Source organism: Cygnus olor, chromosome 5 (assembly GCF_009769625.2).
Source record: "Cygnus olor isolate bCygOlo1 chromosome 5, bCygOlo1.pri.v2, whole genome shotgun sequence".
NCBI classification, from domain to species: Eukaryota; Metazoa; Chordata; class Aves; order Anseriformes; family Anatidae; genus Cygnus; species Cygnus olor.
Window position 1 is genome coordinate 974,019 of NC_049173.1, and position 9,697 is coordinate 983,715.

Genomic DNA, 9,697 nt, shown 5'->3' on the forward strand with positions numbered 1-9,697 from the left:
TTTCACAGAGAATGTCTAAGGACAGCAAAGCAACAGAAGCTAAAATCCAGCATGTTTAGTGCAGTTATATGAGCCTTTAAAAATAGAAATAGTGCACAGAGCTTTCCAGGTAACTGTCCTGCAGCTTAGATTCACCATAAACATAGCCTAAAAAAGGTGGAATGAGAAGCAAAGCTCCACGCCAGTCCCCAGCTGGACTGCTGCCTCAGCCACGCAGGAGCTGTACATCAGCACATTTTCAAAGCCAGACCTTTTACAAGGTACTTCTTTACGTACCCACCAGAGATTACGTGATGTTTATGGTAACTGCACGGAATAATATCATGTAAAGTACAAACATTTTCCTCTCTCGGTGAGGTATTTCTGTACTGATAGAAGGAATTCCTGGGCATCCTTTCCTCTCATTTGTTCCTCATGGACCTACAATATGAAAATAACTTATGCCTTGGGGAGTGGGTGGTGTGGGTTACCATCATCTGCCCATGAACAACCTCCTCCTGGAGGTTTTGCCACACTGTGACCATTTGCAGTCGTCCCAAGGGAGAAGCAGAACCCCTGCTGCCCCCGTCCTGTTCCAGCGCCCTTCCCACGCAGCGCCATGGCCACAAACAGCCCCGCACCGTGGTGCGGCCGGCACCCCGCTGCTTGGGGCCGGGCTCCGAGGGGCCAAGAGGGCAGCAGAGGCTTTGGATCTCCCAGTCCCACAGCTTCCTGCCAGCAGGGAGGGGAAGCGGAGGCAGGCGGGTGCTCGGCAGGCAGGGCAGGATCTGAGCAGCAGCACCCAGGTGGGCTCGGCTCGGTGCAGGTGGGGCTGCTCAGCACCGCCGGGGAACACCACGTGAGCTGCCTGTGTGCTGCAGTCCAGGATGATGCACCCGAATTAACCTGTAGGGACATATTTTAAGTTGATGATTTGGGGTGATCATCCAGAGAACATCTACTTTAAAAAACAGGTTTCACTGCAGCGAGGCTATATCTGAGCAAGGATAAACAAGAACAGAATTTCCTACATTCATTCTAGCGTATGCATAAAAGATATCTTCCTTCACCTTTGCAAATAGGGGACAATGGTAATTTGTTATGTGCATTAAAATTATAATAATGCTTTTTGGTACCATCAAGATTACATTAGGAAGCTCTGTGTTCCCAAAGGGAAGATTAAAGTGCAAGTCTAACAACATGATTTGTTCTTCAGTGGAGCACTCTTGTGCAGCTTGGAACAAAATATTCCCAGCAGAAAATATCCTAAAGCGCCTGTGAGAACAGTTTCTTTGCTGCACCAGGTCTGTGGGAAGGTGAAAGCTGCGTTTTCTATTTTTGTTGATGAGTTTTCTTGAACACTGGAGAAGCCTGAATCCGCAGGTAGGTGACCCATCACGGAGGAAATCTGGCGTAACTCCTTGCAGAACCTGCAGACAGGTACGATAACAGAAGCGCGACTTTGAGGTGTTGGTTTTGGGGTCCTGCCCTCCTGGAGCACCGCCTGCTGTTGCAAAACCCTCAGACGGAGGCAGCTGAAGGCCAAGGGGGAACAAAAGCACCCAGGGACCACGACACCAGGGAATGGTCTCAGCAAGGTTGGCAACGACAGGAGCTGCCGGTCCCTGCCTCCCTGCAGCACCTGGGGCCGCGGGCTTCCCGCCAAGCACCCTTCCAGAGTGAAGAAGGAAATACCCGGCTGCCTCGGTGAGGAGGGCACACACCGAAATCCAGCCCTGAGACAGCTGCAAAGGCAGTGCTTGATGCCATGGTTAACTCGGAACCAATAACAACAGGACCGAGGAAAGACACCTCGGCTGGGGCAGCGGCGTGGGGCCCGCCTGCCCTGCAGCTCTCAGGAGCTGGGTGAGCTCTTCTGGAACAACCCGGCCATGCCTCCGGTGCCTACTGGGAGACACGAAGGGCTTTGTTTGCAAGGGGTAAATGAATCCAGAAATTTACAGAGGCAGAAAAATAGATCCTGCTGTCCAGAATGTGACTTCACTTGAAAGCACAGATTTGTTTTTATGGAAACCTACCTTGCTTAACTAGATCTCTGCAAAATCACTTTGAGCTCAAATAGAGCACAGTACACAACGAAGAAACCGTGTCTAACTTCAGAGACCATAGGACTGGTGCGTAGCCTTTTCTTATCGCAATTTGGATACTCACAGAAAGACAGACACAACTGATGATATAGCACACACTGCAGCAACCAACCACAACCCATCAGCCTTCTCCATTCCTCTGAGAAGTCCAAGTGCCTTGTCTAAACGCACCGATCTCTTTCCTCCTCATCTCTCTGAATCACACTGCAAACAGATTTCCTTTTGTCTTTGAGATAATCCCAAACATCCTATGAACAACTTCTGCAGAGACCCTCACACACAGTTCCCCTGGTTTTAGCATGGTTGTCACATACTTTGAGCTCCCAAGGCCGTGCCACTGAAAATCCTGCTTCTGGAGGCAAGACCTGCCAGGCAGCGCCATCCAGGAGTTACCTCCACTGCTTCCCTCTCTCTAGCCACACGAAGGTTTGTATGACAGGCAAAATTAGGCCCAACAGAGAGATCCATACTGCGCTTAACATCAAAGACAGCACAGCGGAAAGCCTCTCCATTTAGCACAAACCATATCCAACCACAGCCAACATTCAGTGGAGAGCTGGAGCAAACTTCAGCTGGTCAGCTACCCATGGAGACCTAAACCAACACTTCCAACCAAGGTAAACCTGGACTTACCTTCTTTGAGCTTAAACTCCACTTTTTTTTTCTGGGAGATGAATCGTGCAACCTTTTGCTAAGTCTGCTGCTACACTTCCCACCACCCCAAAACCAACACTTTGAGTTTGCTGTGAAAATCTCTAGAGGATCTGAGAAGCCAAAGAACACATGCAATTGTCATCCCAGGCTGCACACAGTGGACTGACTGGCAAGTCCTGTGCACGTAGGTCTCATTCCCAAGATTAGTCATAGATATCACACAGAAAAAATGACGTGCTGTTAGGCATGCACTGCATTTCTTCTGGTTCCTGAAGGAAAATGATCTTTTGCAATTTTTTTTTGCATTCACAACTCCTTCTAGATTTTCATTAAGGGTTGCTTTCCCTGTAATGGACCACTTCCACTTTTAATCTTAATTAGCAGGAAACTAAATTCCTGCCAAGCTCTATTCTGCTTCAGTATATAGCTAAAGATGTATGGGGAATCCTAGTGCCACACTGAAATTAATGATCTTTTCTATCTCTGTAAAACCATGATGGAAGGTAACACAGAATGATAATTCCAAACACCTGACAGAAGAATGTCCCAAAATGGGCTTGAAACCCTGTCTGTGACGGAGTGGTCAACTGCTGATGCACAGCATAGCTCTTCTGGACATACTGAATGTTTTAAGCCTTTTTTATCTGCTATTAAAAGAAAGGCTTAAAAAGGCAAAGCACTGGCAGGCAGTGCAACCAGCAAAATTCAAAAGGCAGACACAGCAGCACAGAGAGAACAATTAGAGGCCCAATTAACATACAAGCAATATATCTCTTGAACAGAAATAAGGATGCTTGCTAAAAGTGGTCTTTGACTCAGCATTTTCTCAGCTGATTTATTTTGGAGAGAAAACAAGGTATATATATCTTTTTTTTTTCCTTGCAGATTTGCTCAGCTATTTATACCATGTCTTGCTTGTTGGCCATTTCTCTATTACCGTGCCCATTTAAAGCATACGTTACAAGGACCAGGAATACACGGCTTTCATAAACAACACTTCATGCACACGGCAGAAATTGCAGAGGCACCACCAGCAGACTGGGCTCGCGAGCTGCTCTCTCCTGCTGGCAGGGCCAGAGGAGCGGCCCTGGAGATGAGAAGTGGACGGCTCCACTGGCTTCAGGGCTGCAAGGGAAAGCCTTCGGAGAAACCGCCCCCCCTGCATCTCCTGTGGTCCGCAGGGCAGGGAATTCCTGAACCAAAGGCAAGGTTGGGGTGGTGCAGAGGTGGGCTTCTGCCAGCAGATGGGAGCTGCCTGTGTTTGGTGGCGGCCTGCACCCTGTCCTGCCGAGGCACGGAGCCGATGGCAGTGAGCACGAGGAGCACTGCAGCGGCCAGCGGTGACACGGGCAGTTCATCACCTCCGTCCTGCTGCCCCTCTCCCAAATAGCCACCTGTCCATATTTGTTTCTGTGTGCTTAGCTCCAGTGACTGAGTACCCGAAATGCAGAGGTAATCACCTTTCATGCTCACTGTTCTTGTGTATTTCCAAATGAAAATTGCTTTTCTTCATATCATTATCTGTAGATTGCTCAAACCATGGATTTTCTCTCATTGTCAGACCTCGATCTTGATTGGGACCCCTGGCACTACCAGAATATGAAGTGCCCTATGTATTAGTCAGAACAACAACAACCTAAGAGTAGGTCCAAAGAATAGAAAGAAAATAAATCAAGGAGAGCAAATAAATAAGTATAATTTAATCAAAAAGGTGACAAAGTCAAGGCAATAAAATGATTATTCTCCCTAAAATATATAATTAGCTCTAATCCTAAATACAAGATTTTCTTGAAACCAAGGACAAAACAGGTTTAAAAATTTAGAGTAGTTTTTTTGGCTTTGTTTGTTGGTTTTAGGAAAAAAATATCCAAAACCACAGAAGAGCAGTTGAAAAGCAGGCACCATTCAGGGCTGCCCCTTTTTGCTACTGCAGGGCCTTTCCTTGCAGAAAGGAATCCTCCTCACCACATGCGTGGCAGGAACAGCAACCATGTCTGCTCCTCTCAGGACAGCGGACGGTGACAGACACGGCTGGCGCAGACAACTGCCGAAGCGCTCAGCCTGCCCAGTCCCTGCCAGTTACGTCTGTTCCTCACCCAGCAAACACCTACTCATGTGTTCATGATTAATTTTATTAAAATGCACTCATGTACGTAACCTGCATTTATGCTTGGAGAACCAAAGCAGGGGCTCTGCCTGCAGGAGGATGCACTGAACTGCTTTTCCAAAGCCGATGCCAGCCCGGCGCTGGCCACTCGCACCATGGCACAAGGAGGGAAATGGCCACCGAGGCAGCCCGGCACCGCAGCTCTGCCACCGCACTGCTCCGTCCCGTGGACATCGCATCTGCCCAGAGCTTCTCAGGCCTTCGTTGAGGGCCATCCCTGACTAGCACAACCCAAATATTCCTGCCTACCTCAAAGGCTTGGGTGAGCCAAAGGCTAGAAGTAACCCGAAGTGATGGCAACCCTTCAGAGGACAGAATGAACCGATCTTCCACCATGTCCCCATGCCCACCGGAGGCACAAGCCCGAGCACTGTTGTCAGAAAAGCTTTCTGAAGCCTGATGAGGACAACTGTCACACCCGATGCCACCGAGTCCGAGGGTTGGCACCATCACCGGGCTGCTCCTGTGAAGGGAAGGGACCCTTGCACCCTCCAATCGGGGAGGGGCTTTGCACAGCCAAAGGACGCGGGTCAGTGCCTGCAATTGACTGCACTGAGCTGCTCTGCAAAACATGGCATTTACACGAAATTAAAATGGATCGACCTGTGACTATTTTGTCAAGATGGATCTCATCAAGACTGGTTTGCATAAATATTCTAATCAGTGTGCTCATCCTGCCCCTCTCCTTAGAGTCAGTGATAAAGTTATGCTTTTCTCGGAGAATTATTCACGATGTTTATTCATGACACTGCTTTTCCAGGGAGCTGTGATCCTCAGAAGAAGCGAAGCACTGCGGCAAGTGTCAACCGTCGGTGCCCGCCAGGCGGGACATGGGGGCTGCAGGCAGTGGAGGGATGTGATCAGGGTTGGGGGGGCTGCACCAACACCGCACACCCATCTCCGGCCACCAGACAGCGATTGGACAAAGCTCAGAAACTCCCCAGAGTGATTCAAAGCCTGCGCTGCCAGTTTTGTGCAGAGCGAGAGGCTACAGGCACTTGACCTCCATAATTTATCCAAAGGAAGAGTAACAGCCGGTTTCATTGCAGTCTTTAGTATCATCATGGGGAGGTGATTCTGAGACCAGACAGCTCTTTAACTTCGCAAAAGTCATAATGAGAGCCAAAGGCTGGAAGGTGAAACTAAACAAAGCCAGAGTAGGAATAAAGTTAATTAAGCAGTAAAGTAAAGCAGCTCACCTAATATGGAGCAGATTGCCCATCATTTGAAGTCCTAATTAGCTGATTATCCTTCAAGCACTGTCCTGGCTGGGAGGCAGGGCTTCTCGGGGGGCTCCAGGTGGGAGCTGTGCACAGGACGTCCCTGCCCAGATGCTCGCCTTACACGGGGCTGGGGATCTGCTCAGCGCTCCTCTCTGCGAACAGCTTCCCAACGAGCGGAAACGCAGGCTAAGGATTTACAGGTATTTACAAGCCAATTTCATAGAATCACAGAATGGCTCAAGTTGGAAGGGACCTCACAGCCCACCCGGCTCCAGACCCCTGCCATGGGCAGGGCCCCCTGCCCCCAGCCCCGTCCAGCCTGGCCTTGGGCACCCCCAGGGATGGGGCAGCCACAGCTCCTCGGGGCAGCCTGCGCCAGGGCCTTGCTGCCCGCAGAGGGAAGAACATCTTCCTAATGTCTAATCTGAACGTACCCTTCTTAGTGTCCTTGTCCTATCATTGTACCGTCTGACAGAGTCCCTCCCCAGCTCTCCTGCAGCCCCCTTCAGGCACTGGCAGGCCGCTGTGAGGGCTTCCCAGAGCCTTCCCTTCTCCAGGCCAAACACCCCCAGCTCCCTCAGCCTGCCTCCATAGGAGAGGTTAAAAAAAAAAGCCTTGGTGCCAAAGTCACACTTAAAAGTGGATATTAGCCTTCCAAACCATTTTAGCTGGCATTCCTGAAGGAAACAACACCTAGGTGACTTTAAAAACCCTTTGGGCCTGAGGTACTGTAGCCTGTGGTGAAGCTCACGCCATCCCTCCTACCGAGGGCCAGACTCTGCCCTGCCACCCCCTGCCTGGGACAGATGGGACAGGGGGGGCCCGACTCCACAGGCAGCCTCTGCCTTCGGCACAGGGATAGCTGCAGTGCTCTTTGCCAGGCACAGATGAAAACAGATCTAAATAATGCCAAGTCTGCAGATGTCTAGTACCAGCAGTGGTCATCTGAACTTCTCAAAATAGCACAGACATGGAGCTGCAAACATGAAGCAGCGAAAGCTCCCAAGAGCAGCAATATTTCAGAGATGCACCTGAAAAATCATATATTCTGGCAGCTTTTGCAGCAGGGACTTTCTCAGACCACACTGCATCCTATATTGGAGAAAAGGCAAAATAGATCCTGAAAAGATCTTGAGCCAGCAGATGCTCACCTTGTGAGCTGGTTATGCTCCAGTTCCTGTCTCCAACAGTGGGGCAGCACTGGATAACTCTGAGCATCCCCACGCACATCAAGGAGATGTTAAGACCCCGTGGAGCAGCCCGCCCTGCTCAGAGGTTGAGCCACCCCGGCCTGATGCCGTGTCAGTGCTTTGATACCTTACTGCAATGCCTGCTCATGGTTAGGAAAGAGGCAAACTGGTTGGAGATCAACCAGGAAAATGGGAGCCATGGGTGCCATAATCACATATTACTGGTTTTGCTGCCACACCAAAAGCTGCTGAGAGAAGGAAAGACAAAGAAAAAAATCAGTGCGGCAAGACACAAGGAAGGAGGCACATTTGACTGAGCAAAACGCAGGGGAAATGCCATGAGTAAGCAGAACAAAAGGAAATGGGAAATACTCCCACACAAAGCAGAGGAAGCTTCCTAACTTGTAACCTGCGAGGAGTTATTGGTACTGCAGGCATGGGGTACGCCCCTCCAAATGGATGGGGAAATGCAGAAGGTGAGCAAAAGAGAAAGCAGGACATGAAAGACAAATAAATCACTGAGGAATAACACCGCAAGGGGAGGAAAAAAATATATATTTTTTAAATGAGACCTAAGACTTTGCACAAGAAAAGCATGTAATTGTTCTCTAGGTAAATTGGGTGCTGCAGAGAAACAGGGGGGACCGTCACTTCCAGATGTCCTGTGCAGAAGAGAATCCAGCTGGAGAACGAGCAGACCATGCCGAGTTGTGGTACCCAGCCCCACCTGCACTCTGATCTTCATCACCACAGGCACGCTGGGAACAGGGTTGACACATTTTTCCAGGGGGGAAACAAACAAAAATGGCAAAATCAGAGGCTAAACAGAAGGGGGTTAAAAAAAAAAAAAGGAAGAAAGAAAAAGAACCACAAGGAAACAGTAGAACCTGCTCTGCAGCTACCAACTCTTGTAAAGGATAACAGACAAATGGAAGTTAGGATAAAACAGGTCTCGTGTTGTTAGCATGGGGCTGAAGAAAAGCCATGTTTAAAAGAGACTGATGACAAGCACAAAACTAAAATCTGCCTTAGTTAAACTGGAATGTCCTCCCCCCCCCCAAAGAAAAGCAATCTTTGACCAGGCAGAAATTAATGCAGGCATATTCGGAACTGCAACAACACTTCATTATCTTTGAGAAAGCAACAATAGAAACCAAATGATGAAGAACACACCAACTCAGCTGACCTCCAAACAAGCATTCAGTAAAGCAGCAGCTTTCTCCATGTGACGTTTAACTGAAGCCTATGGACCCATCTAGTGACAGGGACCAGAGTGTCCCAGTGAGCAAGTACTGGACACAAGAGGCACAACACCTGCATTCTTGATAAACTGGGTCAGATCAGCACTAAAACCTACCAAAAATGTCAGGAAAGTGGTTTATCAGTAATCCAAGGGCATGAAGTGGGTAAGAGCTGGGACATGGCCCAAATGACTTCAGATGAGACTCTCACACGAAACCTGTTGAAAATCAATACACAAGAATGTAAACACTTAGGTTTATCTAATCCAACATTGAAAGTGATATTCGAAAGGACATTTACCTCCCTGTTTTGTAGGCTCCTGTGTGTAAAACAAGACAGCTATCTATATTTCCACAGCAGGGAAGATGGAGAAATCAGAAAGATCTGGATCTGAAGATACACAAAAAGATTTGATGTGGTGGAAGGAAACTCTTTCTGTAAAGGAAAGGCATCCCTTAGGATTCTGAGTGCTGCAAACAAGTTATTAACATATGGGCAAGAGATGTGTTTTATTTCTCTCTCCAGTAGTCGGGAGAATTTCATATTTTTGGGGAAGTCTGGTCTTCTGTTCTTCATCACCATTGCTGTTGAATTGCTGATGCAGAAATCAGACTCACTGGTCTTTGACATCCAGGATCATCTATGCCATCCTTCTTTAAAAATCTTCTATCAGATCTTTTCTGTTCTCTGCATCAAGACTGACATAAGCAATAGATTACAGACCAGTTCCTAGTATTAAAACATGCTGCACCTTGGTTCCTTCAGCTCCTGGGGGAACGCCATCCAGCCCTCCTTACTGGCTGCACTTACCAGCGTCTTCTCTAAGGTCTTTCAGAGGACCTCTGGGCATGGTGGCCTCAGACTCACTGTCTGCAAAGAGCAGCTCCAGGGCTGAGAGCTCGCCTCTCGGAGAGCACCCGTCACAAAGAGTTCATCAAGCTTTCCTGCAGTGGCCTTGTTTCCCTCCTGCGCTTTAACTTACTATTGGCCTCAACAAGTTTCTGACACACTTCAATTCTGATCACCCATAAAAAGAGATTTACTATGAGGTACCAGGCTTTTTTCTCCTCAAAGTTTTTGAGCCCTGATAGAGGCAAATCTAATTAGCTCGTGCATGTTCTCTTTTGTATTTTC